The 23,214-nt window shown below is 35.2% G+C and overlaps 2 protein-coding genes across 7 annotated transcripts in view; both read left to right on the top strand.

Annotated features, from left to right (window-relative positions):
- Positions 1–23,214, top strand: part of LOC127851495 (inactive pancreatic lipase-related protein 1-like) — a 116,403-nt gene that overhangs the window by 55,274 nt on the left and 37,915 nt on the right. The gene's annotated exons all lie outside the window — the stretch shown is intronic.
- Positions 1–23,214, top strand: part of LOC127851499 (regulator of G-protein signaling 20-like) — a 141,785-nt gene that overhangs the window by 28,633 nt on the left and 89,938 nt on the right. The window lies entirely within an intron of this gene.

Genomic DNA, 23,214 nt, shown 5'->3' on the forward strand with positions numbered 1-23,214 from the left:
CAAAGTTGTCCCCCGCACATTGATATAAGGGTTAAATATGCGTATTAAAAATATTTTCAATAATAAACTGTTTGTTATAATAGAGGTATCTTTTGATCACATTTTTAATCATTTTGTTTTAATCATTACATTTAACAGACATAATTTCTCTCGTAATATAGTTTTTGGATTTGCCCAATATGCTATAATTATATGCATAGAAATTAAATCCTTAGGTCTCATTAGTATGTTTGTTCTTCTGATCTCCACCTTTTCAGGAGCATGAATACTTTAATTCCATCGGGTCTCAGGTGAGCTCGTACGGGTCAATGACCCTCTTGGTTTATACCAAGATAATGTAGAAAGGATGTGGATTCATACAACGTATATCGATTAAATTTCAATCGGAACGGGGATACTTCTACAACAGAATATAGATATATGTGATAAGAAAGTAAACAAGCTTTTCTTGTCGATGCTTTCCTTCGCTAGTCGTCAACAAAGCTCTTATGAACGCTTTAGGGTAAACAATTGCTTGCCCATTCATCATCAAGGGATCAGAATGTCCCATTTTTACATAGGCCAAGTTTAAAAACGAGTATGTGCGTGCAAAAGTCAATAAGTGAGTTTAATGTAAAACGCTTTTGAACACTCGAGAAATCACACGTTCGCCATATCGCCATTAAAAAAGCTAACAGCATATGTTTTCTATATGTGGGTCAAGTTAAACATTGTGTACCCTCAGAACAGTTCAACAGTTCGTTCTTTTTGGTCGTAGGTGAGCGTCATATGGCGTTTTGTTTGTTTCTTGTAGTTTGTTAGAAAATTTATAAAACCCAGTTTGGTCATGTATTAAAACGTTGAAAACGGTGCAATCATTATTTGGACGGAAAAGGCGTTCATTTTTATAGATCTATACCTCACTTGGTTGTCGTCTGACACTGCATATTTTGAATCACGCTTGACGATTTATTAACGCTTCACAAAACGTTCTCAAAAAGTGCCTATCGAATATTGTTCATCAAAAAAGGAAAAGAAAAAAGACCGACGTTACGAAACATATCAAAGGAGCTATGCATATAAATTCAGAAACGTTTGTCCTATCAATTTGGCTTCGCCATTTAATTACATATCCATGTATTGATTATTCATAAATATTGGTCAGTGGAAATATACGTTTGTCCTCCAATTCTGTCTCCCAGTCTCTAAACAAGGCATTATTGGTAAGAAAGTCTGATTATCATTTTTCCGTCAGTGGCCGAGTCGAAAACTCCGTATGACGTCACGGATATCGATTTCCTTTGAACAGTGTCGCAAGAGGGCGCTTCCAATAAACATTTTTCATGCAGACAGTTGTCAATGAGTGTTGGAAGCCTTTGATTGAATTTGAACACATTTTGGGGCGATGAATCGATTAATTTCGAACGGGGTGTATGTTGTGATGGATTACTAGTGGTCGGCAGATGCTTGCACATAGAATGTTCCATTTTAATTTCAGTTTAACAGTACGAAACGGCACGGGCAGACCAGACCGTGCTGGGACAAAATCTGCAGAACCAGTGAACGAAGAACCGTGAGTATAGCCACATTGGTTTTGCCTTTAATAGTCGCATCACAAGAGATCGATCGTCGTTTGGGTCATATAATATGGCTGTTCAGAAATTTTGTTTTGCCCTGTTCTCCATATTGTTTAGACGTCGTAGGTTTGCTTGTGTGTCACCCCTTTCAGATTTGTTGGAATTGTATTTTAGTAGGAATGTGTTTTTGTATTAACTATTAAGGCAATCATTGGTAAATGTGTTTTGATCGATAAAGGATGTCAACGCAGCATCTTGCTTTTAAATGTTTGAAATTTTAAATATGTCTGAACAGGGCTATGTATAACAGGCTAATCTGGGACAACACTTTATGCTTTTATGTAATTTAAATGAAGTTTGAAATGAAGTATCTTCTACTCGTAAATCAAGTAAACGAGCAGTGGCTTCACTTTTTAGCACTTTCTAATCTGGGACGATACCACACATGCATTAAGTCCAGTTTTTCCACAACGCTTCATACAGCAGTCGTGTTCTGAGAAAACTGGGCTTCATGCATGTTCGTAAATTGTCGTCCAATTTATTTTTATCCATCTAAATACTTAAATACCCATCGTATGCCTTTGAAACTAAAAACTATTTGTATTTCTCTTCCTATCAGACTGGTATTGACTTCAAATAAGTATTTTAGTTATTTTGACATTGCAAGACATAAACACACAATCATGTTTATGAAGTAAAAACGTCGAGATTTAGCACAGCCATTGTATACTTAAAGATTTTTTTTTATAGTTTGGAAAAAATCTCATTTTTTACAAAAAAGTGACAAAGAGTAAACAAGCAAGTTTGCATTATATTCATTTACAGTAAAAAATATAACAAACAGACCCGCGTAAGAAAATAAGTGAAAATATATTTGTTCGTTTATATATAACTGGATAAACACCACTCGATAATCGGAAACAGAATGTGGCGTTTATTACGCTTGTATAGATAAATATTTAAGCAAAATTTTGTATAACCCTCATAGCTTTTACACTACATTTTGAAAGCTTACGCAGAGCTCCGGATAAGGTTTTGTGAAATTCTTAAATTACTACCAGATTTTCAAAAAGAATTCTTAACTCTGAAATTTTATTCTTAACGTTACTACTAAGTTTTGGAAAATAATTCTTATTTTTTCTAGATGACCTAAAAATAAATAATAATGGTTATTTTCATGCAAAAAAATCAAAATAAACATACTAGCAACTTTATTTATGCGAGTTCAACAGTGTCTTTTCAGTATTATACAATGTTATTTTTCAAATACCTTCATATGCCCAAACTGTGCTTACATTGTATGCCTTAGATGAATTTTTACATATTTCACAATTAAAACGGGTCTCCCCTTCAATCTTTTCAACGATTAGCCACGGGACTTGTCCCTTCCACTCGTTCAATGTTTTTTGTGTGTTTAAGTTTGGACCCGTCGTGTCGCGTTTTTGTTTAGCTTTTCCGACTGTGTCGGCAACTGAACATACAACATCGTATAAGATCTTTTCTATTATGTCCTTCTTAACATTTAACTTCGGCTCACTTTGCGTACAATAAATGTTAAAAGCGTGTTTATGGACGCTTTGCAGTTTTTTAAGACGTTCTCTGGTCGCCACCATTGTTTTTTCGACAGATAGACTGTATACGCCGCTTTTATTGAAAACAAAGCGTTGTGTTATACAAACCCAATTACCATTCTATATAAGCACCGCAACGATGTTTAATACGCGAAAAGAACTCAATAACAATCGATACGAACCGATGTAAAAATAATATTCGTAACTTGATTTTGAAATTCTTAATGGTACGACAAGATTTTAAAATAAATACGTAACGGACTTAAAAATAATTCGTAATTACGAAAATACGACCCTTATCTGGAGCTCTGCTTACGCGTTGTAGCGGTAGCGTGATTCCAAATATTTCAGTTTTGTTAGTAAATTCACGCATTTATTTTCAAAATTCGGAGATCGCTGAAAAAGTTCCTTTAACGCATAACGTTTTGCCAGTAGGCAAAAACATAACCACGAGCTGAAATCTGAATCGGTATGAAATGAGCCTAGCTCTATGAGAAGGGGGTTTAATCCCCGGGGTTTAATACATTTGCGTAAAGTGTCGTCCCAGATAAGCCTGTTCAGTCCACACAGGCTTATCAAAGACGACGCTCTCCGCCTTAACTGGATTTCGTCAAGAAGACTGCACATGCTTATTTGGAGCGACACTCTACGCACATGCATTTAACCCTGTGTTCGGAGTCAGTCGGCGTTCGGCGTGTGACGGAAACTTTAAGCTCGTTATCGCACTTAGGACCACGTGATTAATCCAATTGTGATAAATGATAATGTTAATCTTGAAAATATTGTGGTCGAGGTCGAATCTCGGTCATGTGTGTCCAATAGCAAGATCATCAGGTCAAAGCATATAAAAACTTGGTTATTCCTCTAGGCTCCATATTTATGACTCAATCTTGATAAATCTTGGTCAGAATAATTATCTTGATTATATATAGGCTGAGTTCGAATCTGGGTTACAATCGTCCCAAATAAGTACCCCTAGTATAACCCCTTTAGAGGACACATTTATGTCTCAATCTTAATGAAAGTTGGTAAGAATTTTGTCTTTATTATACCTAGGTTCACCTAAAATTTTCTTAGCGGGAGCTGTAATTTTGTGACGCGCTGAGAAATTTCGCATCGACTTAAGTCGAGATAGAGGAATATCACTACGATATAACGCTTATCACTTTCTTGTCGATATGCATTGAAAGTGAGCGGTATTTTAACATTAAATGCAAGTAATAATGGGCATACAACGGCGAAAAATACGTGTCTCGGCATGGATATCGCATATAATTTGTCACCTGATTACCCACTCTGTAATTAGTGCCACATATTAATACAACATTTGACAGATAATACTTTCTGCAAAACTCGCAAATCTTACAGATGTGTTAGTCGATAATCGTATAGCTAGGCAAATGAGATTCCTTGGAACATGCCAGTACCAGAGGTCTATTAACCCATTTATGCCTAGCGTCTAGAAAAAAGGCCTTGGCAAACAGCGTAGTCCCAGATGAGACGCCGCATGATGCGGCGTCTCATCAGGGTCTGCACTGTTTGCTTAAAGGAATTTCTGTAAGAAATATTCTAAATATCGAAATAAATATACTTGACATCCCTAATTTTGGAAATAAATTGATCCAATTTAGAAGGAGTGGAGAGTACACTAGGCATAAATGGGTTAAGACCAACAACAAACTGGCCGTATTCCAGTTAACATAGCAAGAGTTTGATTAATATCGGTCTATACGTGTTTCTTGTCATCGCCGGTACAGTACACCTCAAATACATATACACTGAAAATCAACCATATATAATCGCCGTCTTTTTAGTGTTACCTAACATGTATTGAGCATCGTTGTGGGAAAACTGTACTTATTTCATGTGCGTAAAGTGTCGTGCCAGATTAGCCATTGCAGTCCGCTCACGATTATCACTGACTACTCTTTCCGCCTAAACTGGAATAGTGTTTTAAAGAGACTAACCTTACACGAAAAATGCCATAGAAGCGAAAAGTTTCGTCCGTGCTGACTAAACATGCTGAATCGTGACGACACTTTCCGCGCATGCATTAAGCCCAGTTTTCACAGAACGAGGCTCTTTCAAAGGTTAGGCATCACTTAAATGATGGCGATTGAACGCCAGTTATCAAGTATCACATCAATTATCACATTCAACCATTAATCATGTTTGTGACGCAAAGTTTCGTCCAAATCTACTACACTTAGTATAACAACCTTTCACACATATTGGGTGTTTTAGTGACGTACACAGTTGTTTGTCATTTACAAATAGTTGTATTTATCATTATGTCAACGTGAGTAAAATTACATATAGCTAAGTATCATACTGGTCGCGTAAAGATTATGTACATACATGCAAGAATTTAAATATAAAATTGTACAAAAATGATTCGTTTTACAACTTAGGAAATAATCAAATATAATCATAGCGAAAAACATTCAATGAACATCATGTTTTTTTTTACTCATATAGCTAATATCTCGGTAAACGTCGCAGAGAGGAAATACATTTTTACACTGTTTTAAACCTTTTAAATGAAACACCATTCGGATTTATCGACATTTGATTGGCAAATGTAATTAAACAACAAGGTCTGTCCGTTCGTTATTTATTCATCCTTACATGTTTTTATTTTACCCGTGCCCTAACCCGATAACAAAACAAGCATAAGTTCTGCATGTCCAATAAGCGGGGATTTTAATCGTTTTACGCCATTTAAAAAAAAGGATAAATTATAAATATTATCATGACATGAGTTATCGTATCGCCGTTATGAGACCTACTGATTTCACTTGCAATTCCAGTTTTATTCACAACAAACATTATATTGATTTTGGAATTGACGAACATGTCGCTATTATGTATATTTTCTGATTACAATCCCATCATAGCACGTTCGTGCCACACGGCTTATAGATCATTGTTATTCGATATAATTAGCATCAAATTATTATGACCAGCTCGTCGCTACAATAGTGAATGCTAAATACGATTCTTGGTGTAGTGTAGCCCGAGTGGTGATTGCATCCCGAAATTGATTCATGGGCATCGTCTAATTAGCTGTTGTTGTTATCCTACAGTTTATGGTATATTTGCATATGTAAATGTATTGTACAATGAAAGGATAACAATTCTAAACATTTGGATTTTCTTTTATTTAAACATATTTTTGTACGCATGCTTATTTACGACGCAGGTGAAAAAATAACGATCTAAAAGGACATCGAATGAAATAAGTGTATACAGTGTTAATTGGGTGTTTAATACAATTCAGACTTGCAAACTAAACTGTAACAAACAGACAAAACCATTTTAATATTAAGTTACTTAAATTCATTTGGTCATTCTTTCATAATGTCTTGTATATTTATAAAGTCACTTTCATCCAGTTTCAATAAGGTCAGTTTTTAAATAAAAACATATATATCGGTGTTCCCCATGTATCAACAACTTCCTTTCATAAGGAAATGTAGACTTAACGGTGTCCCTAGTAAATCAACAGCCTCTTCTGATGTAGATAAGCAGAAATAGCCCATTGACCCTCGTATCAACAAGCACGGAAAAATGTACACGTAAACTTGATTCTGTTAAAAAGTGTTTGACTTTTGCTCTGTGAAAAGGGGTTTAATGCATGTGCGTAAATTGTCGGCCCAGATTAGCATGTGCAGTCCGCGTTTTTCTCAGAGCTCGATTCATAAAGTGAAATTGCGACGTTTCACACGAATCAACATCGCACTTAACTTACAACAGGCAAAATCCAAGTTAACACGCGGTTGAGAATAGCATGCCAGTGCGCCTTTGTGATGCCATAAGATCATTAAAATAAGAAAACAATGTCATGAATCAGGATCCATTTTGTTTCCGAAATCAGAGTTTTAAGTTAATACTAATGAAAAAAAATGACAATATTAAATATTATGATGATAATATTAATGATAATGATGATATTACTACTACTTCTACTACTACTACTACTACTACTACTACTACTACTACTACTACTACTACTACTACTACTACTACTACTACTACTAACAATACTGCTACTACTAATAATTTACTTCCACGACCGTTTTTTATTTTTATATTGCATTTGTTTCATAAAATAAGTGAGTGGCTTAAGCGATCTGCGAAACGATTCTTTTAATTAAGTGAGGTTTCTTTAGGATATATTCCGAGGGGGGATCACGTGATAATCAAGATGGCGATTTCCATGTCGAGACAGGTACTGTTCGCCGTGTTATATCCTTTATTATACCCCTTTCGAAGAAGAGGGGGTATATTATTTTGCGCATGTCGGTAGGTCGGTAGGTCGGTCGGTAGGTCGGTCGGTCGGTCGGTCGGTCCGTCCGTCCACCAGATGGTTTCCGGATGATAACTCAAGAATGCTTCAGCCTAGGATCATGAAACTTCATAGGTACATTGCTCATGACTGGCAGATGACCCCAATTGATTTTGAGGTCACTAGGTCAAAGGTCAAGGTCACAGTGACTCGAAATAGTAAAACAGTTTCCGGATGATAACGCAAGAACGCTTACGCCTAGGATCATGAAACTTCATAGGTACATTGATCATGACTCGCAGATGACCCCTATTGATTTTCAGGTCACTAGGTCAAAGGTCAAGGTCACAGTGACTCGAAACAGAAACATGGTTTCCGGATGATAACTCAAGAACGCTTACGCCAAGGATCATGAAACTTCATAGGTACATTGATCATGACTGGCAGATGACCCCCATTGATTTTGAGGTCACTCGGTCAAAGGTCAAGGTCACAGTGACACGAAGCAGAAAAATGGTTTCCGGATGATAACTCAAGAACGCTTACGCCTAGGATCATGAAACTTCATAGGTACATTGATCATGACTGGCAAATGGCCCCTATTGATGTTCAGATCACTAGGTCAAAGGTCAAGGTCACGGTGACTCGACACAGTAAAATGGTTTCCGGATGATAACTCAAGAAAGCTTACGCCTAGGATCATCAAACTTCATAGGTACATTGATCATGACTGACAGGTGACCCCTATTAATTCTCAGGTCACTAGGTCAAAGGTCAAGGTCACAGTGACTCGAAACAGTAAAATGGTTTCCTGATGAAAAGTCAAGAATAATAAGCCTAGGATCATGAAACGTCATAGGTACATTGATCATGACTCGCAGATGACCCCTATTGATTTTCAGGTCACTAGGTCAAAGGTCAAGCTCACAGTGACAAAAACGTATTCATACAATGGCTGCCACTACAACTGACAGCCCATATGGGGGGCATGCATGTTTTACAAAAGCCCTTATTACGGTTATTAATTGTGTAAACGACGCTCTCTTTCGAGCCATATCAGTAAGAAAGTGATAGGTGTTTATTATGCCCCCCTTCGAAGAAGAGGGGGTATATTGCTTTGCTCATGTCGGTCGGTCGGTCGGTCGGTCGGTCGGAAGGTCGGTCGGTCCGTCCACCAGGTGGTTGTCGTATGATAACTCAAGAACGCATACGCCTAGGATCATGAAACTTCATAGGTAGATTGATCATGACTTGCAGATGACCCCTATTGATTTTGAGGTCACTAGGTCAAAGGTCAAGGTCACGGTGACCCGAAATAGTAAAATGGTTTTCGGATGATAACTCAAGAACGCATACGCTTAGGATCATGAAACTTCATGGGTAGATTGATCATAACTCGCAGATGACCCCTATTGATTTTGAGGTCACTAGGTCAAAGGTCAAGGTCACGGTGACCCGAAATAGTAAAATGGTTTCCGGATGATAACTCAAGAACGCATACGCCTAGGATCATGAAACTTCATGGGTAGTTTGATCATGACTCGCAGATGACCCCTATCAATTTTGAGGTCACTAGGTCAAAGGTCAAGGTCACGGTGACCCGAAATAGTAAAATGGTTTCCGGATGATAACTCAAGAACGCATACGCCTAGGATCATGAAACTTCATGGGTAGATTGATCATGACTCGAAGATGACCCCTATCAATTTTGAGGTCACTAGATCAAAGGTCAAGGTCACGGTGACCCGAAATAGTAAAATGGTTTCCGGATGATAACTCAAGAACGCATACGCCTAGGATCATGAAACTTCATAGGTAGATTGATCATGACTTGCAGATGACCCCTATTGTTTTTGAGGTCACTAGGTCAAAGGTCAAGGTCACGGTGACCTGAAATAGTAAAATGGTTTTCGGATGATAACTCAGGAACGCTTTTGCCTAGGATCATGAAACTTCATAGGTAGATTGATCATGACTCGCAGATGACCCCTATTGATTTTGAGGTCACAAGGTCAAAGGTCAAGGTCACGGTAACCCGAAATAGTAAAATGATTTTCGGATGATAACTCAAGAACGCTTTTGCCTAGGATCATGACACTTCATAGGTACATTGATCGTGACTCGCAGATGACCCCTATTGATTTTCAGGTCACTAGGTCAAAGGTCAAGGTCACAGTGACAAAAATCGTGCTCACACAATGGCTGCCACTACAATGGACAGCCCATATGGTGGGCATGCATGTTTTACAAACAGCCCTTGTTTGATATTAATATTCGCTTTACATATCGACTTTACTCGCTACGAATTTGCTTGGCGGGAGCTGTAGTTTTGTGATCCCGCTTAAAAAATTCGTAGCGAGAAAAGTCGAGATATAGAGCGAATATTAAACAGAAAAAAAACGCTTATATCGTTCTTGCTTATATGGCTGGATAGTGAGCGGCGTTGAAAAAAATACTAATGAAGGGTATAAAACGGCGAAAAATACCTTTGTCGGCATGGCCGTCGCCATCTTGACGTTCACGTGATTATCCCCTCTGCTCGCATGAGTACAATTTATATATACTGCGCAACATAATTAGAGTTTATTCAATATGAAAACAAGAACAACCTAATAAGTAAATAACCATAATGATCGTTTTGATATATGACTTGCTATTCAAATAATTTTGAGCCGCGGTCTGGGAAAACAAGGCTAAATCCAAGGCATTCCGCTCACAATGGATTTTCGTTTTCAAGTGACTTCCTTTACAGGAAAATTCCATAAAAAAGCGGAAAGTTTTCCCCCGATAAGTCTTTACGGACTGCACACGCTAATGTGGTGCGACACTTTACGCATATTGACTAAGCCCCGTTTTCCCATATATGGGTCGTGTTCTGAGAAAACTGGGCATAATGCATGTGCGTAAAGTGTCGTCCCAAATTTGCCTGTACAGTCCGCACAGGTTAATCAGGGACGACTCTTTCCGCTTTCACGACATTTTTCGTTAAAATGAAGTCTCTTCTTAGCAAAATCCAATTTAGGCGGAAAGTCACGTCCCTGATTAGCCTGTGCGGGCTGCACTGGACGACACTTTACGCACATGCATTATGCCCAGTTTTCCCAGAGCGTCACTCACATATGTTTTGCTATTGAACTTCATTTCAATTTATTTTATTTCAGTCTTACTATAGAAGAAATCCGAGGCTGGGCAGAATCATTCGACAAACTCATGAAAAGTAAGAAACGCGTTTTTGTTAATTAGTGGAACGAATGAGTATGCTTGGACTTTTGTAACACTTATATGCATCAGTATTTTAAACATCTTTCATTACGTACATGGGGTAAGTAACAATTAACCAATATGTTTACAAAGTCATCACATTAAGACAAAACGTGCTAGGAATGCCTATTCAGTACGAATCCGTTTTCACACAAAACGTATTCCATATAAAGGGACTGCTTCATTGCTTGTGGCTGTAATGTCTATCGAAAATGCACAATATGTTATGAATATTTATATTGAAAGCGTAGGCAATGTTACATGTTCATTAGTAAAAAGTACTGGTAGACTTTCCTAGATAAACTATATTTTAATCAACGCATAGGTAATGCGCCGTAAATTTGTTTGTGGTATACTACGAGACAATTAAGTTTAAGATTTGTGCACATTGGGAAAATTGGGGCTTAATGCAAAGGGTCCGCACATGCTTATCAGGGACGACATATTCCGCTTTTATGGTATTTTCGTTGAAAGGAAGTATCTTATTAGCGATAACCAGTTGAGGCGGAAAGTGTCGTCCCGGGTTAGCCTTTGCGGAATGCACTGGCTTATCTGGGATGGCACTTTACGCACATAAATTTAGCCCAATTTTCCTGGAATCAGTCTCGTGTTTATCAGACAACTGAGTATCTGTTCTTTGGAGCTTTCCGCTACCGCTCTGGAGCGACTAAAGATTGATATTGGAAATGTCTCCATCTCTTATGCGACACATTGTGCATGTAGTGTATTTGTGTAGCTTAGGTGTTTATGATGGGCAAACACCAAAACATTTAGGTTTCCATGGCGTGTAGGACATGGGGTGTTGTTACAGTTTGGCATTTGTACAATAAGATGATGTTAATGTGTCCGCACAGGCCAAACAGAGGCGAAAATTTCCGCTTTTAGGGAATTTGTAGTTAAATGTGTTCTCTTCTAAAAAAAATCCGAGTCTTTCAAAAAGTGTCGTCTCTGATAAGACTGTGCGCACTGCAAAGACTTACATGTGAAGGCACTTGGCAATCACGCATACAAACCCGTTTCCATAGAGCGATGTAGTAATGAATTCGTTTCAGTTTTTATGGTTGTAATTGCAACCTGGTACATACATATTTCATTGATAAAAATTATTAGGGAACCAATGAAACATTATGTCTAATGGTGCCTGTTTTGTTTGTATTTCAGAATCAAGTAAGTATCCGTGATTCGATCAACCAGGAGAGTCGTATGTATAAATGTTGTATATACACGTATTGTTTTGAATGTATACCCAATTGTTTGTATTTAATAATAACTTTGTTTTTAAACTCAACAATGCACAGTATAATGATATGCAAATTGTGCATTTTGCCTGTAAAGGAATAGCATTGATATAAACTGTTTTTCTTTGTTGTTCATTGTATGCACTAATACATCATTTACTTATTAAACACGTTGATACAGAGAACAATAGTTTAGTGTTAGATTATAGATCAGGTTTATCATGCGAGGCTTAGAAAACAAAAAGCACGAGCCTTGGCGAGTGCTTTTTCGTTTTCGTGCCGAGCATGATAAACCTGATCTATAATCAGCACTAATCTATTATTCTATTTATCCCACTTTTAATTTTGTAAACCTTTTTGTTTAAACAAAATAAGCTTGACTGCATAATTTCGCTGGATTTATGACGTCATTTCGTCGAAATATTGACGTCATTTCCTGCCGTTGATTATAGATGATATTTATGCCCCCCTTCGAAGAAGATGGGGTATATTGCTTTGTTAATCAACGGGGCTTTAATCAACCGATTTTACTGTAAAAGTGGGATAAATAGAGAATCATAGGTTAGTGTTGATTATAGATCAGGTTTATCATGCGAAGCTTAGAAAGCAAAAAGCACGAGCCTTGGCGAGTGCTTTTTCGTTTTCGTGTCGAGTATGATAAACCTGATCTATAATCAACACTAACCTATGATTCTCTATTTATACCACTTTTTATTTTGTAAACCTTTTTGTTTAAACAAAATTAGTTTGACTGGATAATTTCGCTGAATTTATGACGTCATTTCGTCGAAATATTGACGTCATTTCCTGCCGCTTATTATAGATGATATTTAATCAACGGGGCTTTAATCAACCGAATTCGCTGTAAAAGTGGGATAAAATATATACTATGCTGTGCATAATTGCAAATATTTGTATTACACATTTAAGGTTAACGCCCCTTTATGTATAGAGGATATTTTATTGTTGTGTTTATGTGATACCGCATTATATCGTTATTGGAACGGGAGATAATATATGTTATTTATCATTTTAATTGATGTCCGTATTAAAATATTGTAAAATTGCCTTACTTTTCGTTGATTTTATATCTGCTACAAATCCTCAAAATGAACCCGTTTCTTTATGTTATATTATATTATAAGGTATATTTACATTTAAATAAATATTCATTTACATGGAGTTAACAAAATGATTAATCGAACAGATACTTATTTAACAACTTACCACAACTCAAATCGTTATCCAATCGAGTCAAATGACTCAAATCTACCAAATAAACAATACTTTTTGCGATGCATATCTTGATATAGAGAAATGGCTTAATCAACAAATGAATGTTGCTTACTTTTCTTAATATTTCGCGATGCCGAAAAGTTAAATACAGAAAATAAACAAAACCAATGCGATTAGTATTTTGATATTGTGAAACTGCACATGAAACCAATTCATACATCTTACCTCCCATTGATATTTCTTTTACATTCCACTTTTATCTCGATCAATACGCTAACGTACACAGAACCATTTGTTTCGTGGCCAGCGGATAAGCCTTATTCTGGGAAAATTGGGCTTAATTCATATGCGTAAAGTGTCAGCCCAGAAAGCCTGGGCCCGTATTCACCAAACAAATCTTAGAAAATTCTTTAAATTAGAATATTCAAGAATTTCTTTAATTTTGAGTCAAACTCTGCAGTAAACATCTCTATGTATATTATTTTTCATATTGAACATTTTGTAAATGACATAATCACCAGTGGAGGCCTGTATATATTCAAGCACTGAACACTTTTTTTATTGGTTCTAAGTCTATTCTTTATTCTTAAGCCTAAGAATCGGTTGGTGAATACGGGCCCGGTGCAGTCAATACAGGCTAATCAGGGACGCCACTTTCCGCTTTTGTTATTTTTTCGATTAAAAATAGTTTCATCTAAACGAAAATCCAGTTAAGGCGGAAAGTGTCGCCATAGGTAAATCTGGGGCGACGGTTTACGCACATGTTTTTATTCCAGTGTTCTCTGAACGCGGCTTATTTGACAAATCATTACTCTTGTACACGCATGTCTCGTTTGCAGCGGGTCGGAAGGTGTTTAGGGAGTTCCTGCGCTCCGAGTACAGCGAGGAGAACATCCTGTTCTGGCTGGCCTGCGAGGAGCTGAAACAGGAACAGAGCTCCGAGGCAGTCGAAGAAAAGGCGCGACTCATATACGAGGACTACATCTCTATATTATCGCCAAAAGAGGTGAGAATTAATAACGGTCTATATGTTTTAAGTATCACCAAAAGAGGCATGGAACGTAAATAAATTCAATCTTTTCGGGTAAAGAGGTTTAGTCGTGCAAATAAAACTACACCTATATATTGTAAACTATAGTCGAAAATTGCGGTACTATATCTCTATAATATTGCAAACAATAGTAGACATTATATATGCAAGTTAATCATATGAAGTTTTCTTACATCGTCTTTTATTGGATGAGCCACAAAGCGTATATTGATAGGAGATGTATCGACTATTTGACCCTTACCGGTACGGTAGTAAATTCAATAACTAATCATCCGATTTTATTGGTTTATACGTTATCTTGTTGCTTATTAATTCCTCTTTCAAAAAAAAAACAACAACACTATTAGTATACATTTTTAGTTATATTTTTCGAATACAGTTTACAATATATAGGTGTAGTTTTATTTGCACGACCAAACCTCTTTACCCGATAAGATTGAATTTATTTACGTTCCATGCCTCTTTTGGTGATACTAATTATCGGCCACAAAATTTATTATTTCTTAAATATTATCGTCCATTTAAGCTTTTTTGTTTTCTTTATTTCGGAATATTATCGATAATTAGGTGAGACGGCATCCCATATATACAACCGCCAATCCCAGTAGTAAACTAATATATGTGAGATGTTATGTATGTAATGTCGCTAATCAGGTACGAAACTAAAATAGCAATTACGTCAATATATCTTGATTCGCAGCAACAACATTTATAGAAACTTTGTATCGGGTCACTTATTCGGCAGGCATTAACAGTTGAGCGCGAAATGGTAGTACAAAGCTATGACGTTGTTCTTGAGATATTAATTGAACGGAAATCGATAACGTAGCATGGGTTTTTCGCATTGACCGCAGGTTTATGTGAATAGAAAACATTGGCTTAAATTGCTTTACTCATTTCCCTTTACACATGAACCTGTTTAACATGTGAACATGTAGTATCGACTAGGGCTAAATAACAATCTTAGACTGGTTCATGTCTATATGCGGTTGTACTCAGTTTTTGTTTATGTCACTTTGTTATTTATGTTGTTTTTCTATATTTTGGGGGAATACATTTTTATAAAACTGTATCTTCCACTTCAGGTTAGTTTAGACTCACGGGTTCGGGAAGTTATAAATAGAAACATGGTGGACCCCACACCGCATACGTTCGACGAAGCCCAGTTGCAGATTTACACATTGATGCACCGTGATTCATACCCGAGATTTTTAAATTCACAAATATACAAAAAACTTATACAACAGTACTCTTGAACTAGAGATTAAGTTGTTATAGGTTTTATTCGTTTTTACCAATTCGATGAGGAATGCTTCAAGATGTTTCAAATCGTCGACGACGGGGCGTGTAGTACAGAATTTCGTACTACGTCTTAGGTTTATGCGCACCACGTGTATATTGCAGTGATGCTCATGCGTATACGCATACACGTAGTGTCGACGTTTCATTGGTTGTTTTTGAAATCACGGAGTGTTATTTTTGAAAGTGATGCGTGATGTTTGAAATATCCACCTGAATGCGAAAGGCATTCATCTTGATGTTTCCATCGCTTTAACCACACGGCGCAGCTGCTTACGGTTAAAACGGGGCGACGATTCAATAGTTATTCCAATGTTTATACTGACCTTCTCAACTGGAGGATATAGCACAATTGTGTAACTGACGTCAGATAGAACGTCAAAGGTTTTATATTGAACATATGTATAATTCCAGTTATATTTTCCAAACACCAGCTCTTACGGGCGGCCAAATTGTGAACGAAAAGATGCGTGTGATTCCTATTGTATCTATGTTTGTGCTGTCTTATTGGACCTTCCAACAACGAGGTCTTTTTTTCGAGGTTTAAAGACATGTCTTAGTTTAGCTAACCCATATACTATTGAGTCGCGTTCTGAGAAAACTGGGCTTAATGCATGTGTGTAAAGTGTCGTCCCAGATTAGCCTGTGCAGTTCACACAGGCTAATCAGGGATGGTACTTTCCGCCTAAATTGGATTTTTCGTTTAAAGGAAGTCCCTTTTTACTGAAAATCTAGTTTAAACGGAACGTTTCGTCCCTGATTAGCCTGTGCGGACTCCACAGGCATATCTGGGACGACACTTTACGCGCATGCATTATGCCCAGTTTTCTCAGAAAACAACTCTTTTCATAATGAATTATGCGAGTCAGGTGTTCTAATTGATTATTGTTGCTTTTTTTCTACGATCGTTAGTATGTTATTGTTCTTCATACGTGTTTGTATGATAGTGAATTGCTTGGAATTCTAAACGTAAGACGTAGTTGTTAATACATATCGCGGGATTTGACAATTTTAGTTTTGCAATAATATAGTTATGTTGAAACTCATAGTTAAAATACCAAACTTCTGTATAGTTGAACGCTTACATTTACAATTACAGTCATTGAGATATTTCAGAACACTTGAATGTCCAGTTCAATACAATAAGATTCCCAATATCCTTAAGGAAACAAAGGCATATGCACTAGATCTAGAATGCGTGATAATTTGATAGCATGACTCGAACTATGCACTCAGTACAAAACCAGTTTATTAGAAGCATTTCCTCTGAAGAAATCCGTGAATTAACGATTATTATTACAGTTTTGCATACATATTGCAATAAATCACACAACAACAAACACACAAAAAACACAAAAAAAAAACGTTTGCGTATTTGCACATATGTCATATGGACATATTAGTTGATAATCAAATAAAATAAATATATAAACCAAGAAAAATCATATCTCTGTTCTAATGGCTTATCGTTGATTGAATTGAATTTAGTAAATGGACATATGTAATCGTGAAAGGCCGTATGAGGGTAATTATAATGTTACTCATTTTTGAAAGTTTTCCAATGCATTACATATCTTCTTTTAACTGTTTTGTAGCCGTCGGTGACTGTTAAATGTTTATAATTTGTTTGTGTGTGTGTTAATTGGGAACCAAATGTATGAGGGACCTCTTGTTTTGCTGTTACATAACATGTATCTTCAGACATTCGATGTCAGGCACGAAGTTTGTATTGTTTCCCTATAGAAATATCATGTAAGACATTCAAGTATGTTTGCACAATATTTGGTATAAATAATTTGCAAAATAACAAAAGTAAGTCAATACAGATATTAGCGGACAGAAATACATACGTTGAGCTTACCAAGGACACACTTCAATACAGAATAATAATCACTACCGTTATCAACTGTCCATTCAAAGTGTATACATGATTTTTTTGTCCGTTTGTACATTATATAAGAATTTGTTTGCGAACAGAAAAAACACACTTGCTTACTGTGCATGAACGGACTTTTTTCTAAAAAGAGTAACTTTGTTTTGTCAATTTTATTTCAATCTCCATATTAGACATTTTTTTCCGATTGTCAAAACACTTTGATATATTCATTTCCACAGGAGATATATAAAGCTTTCATTTTACTTGAACAATCCATTAAATAGTAAACGCGTGTAATAATATGTTTGTTAATATGTAGGTTATTAATAAATGTTTTTTTATGTAGAACAAAAGTGCATCAAAAGCATAAGAACAAATGAACTAAATTTTGTACTCAAACTAAGTTTACGTGCTGAATAATTTCCTTGTAGAACTTAAAAATACAGATATACGATATCAATTGCATCAGAAACACAAAACATGTGTACATGAATGTGTATTGATATCATATCTATTGTCATCAACAAATCAAAGTAAGACTCTCTTGGTATCAACTGTCGAAACAGATTATTGGGTTATCGCGCGTAGACAAGCATGGTTCAATACGAAACTTTCCTTATACGCCAATTATTAATTAATTGACTACATCTTTATCGACTTCATACTATACTCAAACATAACTTTAACACAATAAAACATTTATTAATATAAACATATGTAATGTGACGCGGCTAATTAAAACTTTTCAAAAGTGACCAAAGGAATAGGGCATATTAACTAGTTAAGAACAACTGATTTTATTCTCTTAAAAATTTACTTGAAGCCAATGCTTTCGTTTCATTTTTGTATACAATTTAGTATCTTGTCAAGTATTTGAATAATATTATGAATATGATAAAACATAACAGCTCTCATTTTCTTACATAAAAGCATTTGTATAATTCGTAATTATTTCTTTAATCAATAGCCAGACAGCGCTATCAGCCTTTCAGCACATATTTAAATGACATCGTCTAACATAGAATTGATGTATTATAGGTCTTTGATTTCTTACGCGAATTATTTGAAAGGTAAATTTTTTGTTTAATGTGTACTTAGTTCAGTTACATGTGCAATAACATATTTTATGATCACATATAATGTCACACCAAGTGACTTGTTTTTATTTGTGTTCAGTTTGTATACATGATTGATGCATAATCATACGCTATAGATTATTATATATATTGTTTTATTTATATTTAAAGTAAGTGTTATATCTGTGATTGTTTTTCTTTCATATTTATAGAAAAAGTTATTCATCTTTAGTCAGTTACCTGTATAATACGTTCTTCCATTTTGGAAGATACACAATACAATTAAACATGCGTTCTCATCTAGCACACGTGTCATCGTAAACCATTTAAGTTTTTATTTTTAAGTATAATTGATTATTACAAATAGTCCACTGAAATATATGGTCATTACTTTATTTATTTGCTGCATTTTTATCCATGAAACGTTTTTTTTTAGAATTCAACACAATTACTATATTAAACATTGTGAAATGCACACCCGCACAATTAGAAAACCTTTTGTTCACGTACACATTTTCATAATGCATTTAACCAATCAAGAACGTATCAACTATTTCATTTTCAACACAAATCTTGTCACAAATACCTCTTTCACCGTGTAAGAGTATTTTTTTACCTAGATTGCTAAGATACTGGTAATACAAACTAACAGCAACGGTTTGTTTTTGAAATAACTGCATTACGCTGGTTAAATATGAAGTCAAATAAAAATAAATAGTAATAACATTCTAGTTTTGAAACTAGTACTGACCACTTTTTCTGATTGTATGTTATGCTCAAAAGTATATTATTCACAGAAACGGGGAAAAACATTGCATTTAGCAGGTTATGGTTCAACACAGCATGGATCCTCTCATACGAGTAAATGTCTGTTAACGCAAACCAGTAAGGGCCGATTCAGTGACGGTCAGTAATTCATTTTACCAAGTAGACGTCTATAAATAAGGTATATTAGCGAAATAGAACAGGTTACAATACTGTGTACTGTTTGTGAATAATCGAACGTGCAGACATTGCATTGTATATACTAATACGTACACATGGACCAATATTTGTGTTCTTGTTTTTGAGAAGGAAGCCAGATACATGCACCCATATTTAGATGCCAAGAATGATTGTTGCAAATAAGCATTTTATGTTCATATGAGAACATCGATACCCATTTATTGTCAAAAATGATTATTAAATATGCTGTTGATGTATGTCAAACATTGTTTATTTGTTGTATATACTGTAGTTGATGTACTTGGGGTTTCATGACTGGCAGACAGCCGTGGCTTCATTCAATATATACAATCGGTTCATTAGCTGTTCGCGTTTATCCAAACGAAATACTTTATTCCGAATATACGAACATCTTTAACGATACGAAATTGAATTAAACAAAGGAAAACAAAATATGGAACTATTAGATTTCCAAACAGGTAGAATTAATAAGCATATTATTAATGTAGATAGATACAACATTTGTATATTTAAAAGAATAAATGCGAGTTCCGTATATGTGCACTATTTCTTAACGGCATTTTGTTTCGATGACAACTTTTGGCAAAAATGCATCGATTATCATTTAATTGCAAATATTAACCAAGGAAGTTTTATATGTGTAAGTCCGTGTTAAATCGGAAGCATATTCGGTTTCAAGAAGGTGTTATAAAACAAGATGGTTGTCATAGTTTTAGGGTTATTAAGATTGCAACCTGCTCAGAGAGGCTTATAAGTAAGCAGAACATGGCTATGTACACTAATGGTCGATCTTTGTCGTAAATCCTTTCTATTTCAAATTTGCATTCATGTCTTATGTTGATGATTGACATTTCTTTATTTTATTGCCATTTTATTGTTTACAATACATTATTATGTGCTTGTTCTGTGTTTGATTATTAATGATTCAAATAGACAAAATGTTTATTAATTATATTATTAATATTTCCAATGTTGGTTTGTTTTTACTAATAATGTACTGATACATATGTTAAATCTTTACGCGTTACACAATAATGTAGTACACACTAGATGTATCAACAGTAATAATATATTCTTAACTACTATCTGACCCAAAAACACAATTGATTAAGGACGACGATATTAGAACACAAGCAAAATTTGTAAACGTAAACAAAGAAAGAAATCCAATTGAACAAGTAGGAGATAATCTTATCATCACTTCAAAGTCCTTTGCTGAAAGGAATACAAGCAACCCATAAGCCCAAAATTAGAATCAGAAAAAGTGACACGTCATACAAAAGTTTGACACATACGATATACACATTTTATTTCATTCGATTGTCAGTCTAAAAGTCGCAGGTATGCTGACATGGAAGTCTACCAGACACCAGTAATTCTGTAACAAGCTGATAAAACAAACAAATCGAAATCATAATCCAAGCGTTTCAAGTCCATGCCATTTATTCTACCACTGCGAATAGTGGAACTGAAACGACACTCCTACAATATTATGATTTTTTATTAGAATTTTCGTACTGAGACAAAGTTATGGCGCACCAAATAGTCATTTCTCTTCACATTAACTGGTCACGAAATGCATACCAGCAATGCACATGATTTTTAAATGAAATCAGCACATGCTTACATTAGGCACAACAAATAGAGATACTAAACATTATCTTAAAACACCTTAAAGGGTCCTAGCCTTACTTTCTGAAATTCTGTATATAGAAAAACAAAAATTTACAGAAATGTAAGAACAACAAAAGCAAACCAAAAAGTCACAAAATGCCCATTTATACATACATGAATATCAGGCTTTGAAACACGAAGGGTTCATACGTGTTGATATGTCATTGCACTTCGCTACCGTACGTTCTTCTCATGCGCAGCAACAACCAAAATCAGTTTATTACTACATAACCCAATTTAAAGAGGGCAACAGTTGTCAGCAATGTTAAAACTAAATAAGGACATTCATACTGAATGTGTATACTCAAAATTACATACAAAGACGTGATCCCGTATTTTTGTGTTCTTTTGTGTTTTATTAATAGAATTTAAAAAAGTTATTGATTTATTATTTTAAAGTTTGAAAATAAGAAGTAACTGGAATACACCTTTAATATTAGATACGATACATGTTTAAAGGTCCTCAATACCAATTCAGCAGAAATAAGCCTGTGTTATAATATCATTCTCAGCATTTTGATATAACTAATAATATCATATATAAGGCAAAAATATAGTCGCTGCTATTTTTATTCATTGCAATCATTCTTTTTGAAAGCTTTTATCTGAAAAACGTACAGAAGTTGTCAATCTGCGGGATACAGAATTACCGAAATATTCGCATAAACGCTTGCTCGTGACCATTTTGTGAGAACCGTGTCTGTCAAATGTGGTCAAACATAATGACATTTATATCATAAGCTAAGGCAAATACGATATCATTTTATTTAATTTGGTCAAATTAGGTATGAAAGAATTTTGTACCTACACACATACTTGGAAAAACACTATAGGAATTGTGCTTTTTAGTTTTTCTCGTGCCCCTTTTAAAATACTTTACCAGGCTACTTTGTCTTTATTTCATGCTAGTGACCCAGTGGCATATGTGGCGGTAGTCAGCGACAATTCTTCCTAGACATGACCATGCTAAACACCTTATGCTTGGTCTAAAGGGACCATACCAACGATTACATAAATGAGTGACGTCCGGTTGCTAGTGAGCATTATCTCCCATTTGATAATGACGCAGTTGGAGTGTCACGTTTTGAACTGAAAGAGAAACCACTGCGATGAAAGTGTAGAAATGTGATTGCATCCCTTAGGTAATATATTCACTACATCGGGAATCGCGTGTTTGTGCTTTACGTTTACGTTAGTGATCGAGTTTAATGGGTCATTTGTATTATTACATGTTGATTTCTGAGTTTTGAGTTTGTTGTATAAACATTGTCATAAAGCATTATGTTCTGTACACGTTAATGCACAAATAATTTATATCAATTGACCGCATTTTCAGTGAACAATATAATAAGCCTATTGAATCGTTTAAAAATGTCATATGAACAGGAGAGCAAACACTTTGTGAAACTACATCGATTCCAGTATACCCTTCCTTCCTATGTATGGGTGGGTATAATAAATAAAACGAAACAAACAACATTCTGATGTGTAAATCATTGATGAGGTAGATATAACCAATTACAAATTTATTGAATTAAACTTATTAATATTATACATCTGAATATTCGAAAACATTAAATAAGTCCTTTCATTTTTACACTACGATGTGTAATCTGTCGGCTGTATTGATATCCATCATGCGTTGTACATGTAGTGGTAGTGTTCACGTAATTTTTAATAGCATTATATTTATATAATGCCTTTTATTTAATATAAACATATAAAAGTTTGACATGAATGGCCGGTAGAGGGACATTAGTGTATTGAAAAATTAAGCAAAGTTTGGACATTGATTAATATATTTGTTAATTTATATTTTGCAACAAATGTTTTGTGTCAAAAATAATGTAGTGGCAATAAGACAATACCAGACCCATACCATACGTACAGTATACAAAATAAAAGCTTGTAAACTCATATTACAGTTAAACCAATGAAAGCTTATATTATGGTTTGATGTTTATTGTTGAAAATTTAATGTGTTACAACACCTTTTTTCAATATGTGACCTCATACTGAGAAACAGTACTTCAATAACGTGTCTATTTGTGCGTTTTTCGATTAACTATCAGTGTCTGCACGATACTGAAATGCGGGTATTGATTAGTCAAAGTTTATTCCA

This window comes from Dreissena polymorpha, chromosome 11, assembly GCF_020536995.1.
Source record: "Dreissena polymorpha isolate Duluth1 chromosome 11, UMN_Dpol_1.0, whole genome shotgun sequence".
Taxonomy (NCBI): Eukaryota; Metazoa; Mollusca; class Bivalvia; order Myida; family Dreissenidae; genus Dreissena; species Dreissena polymorpha.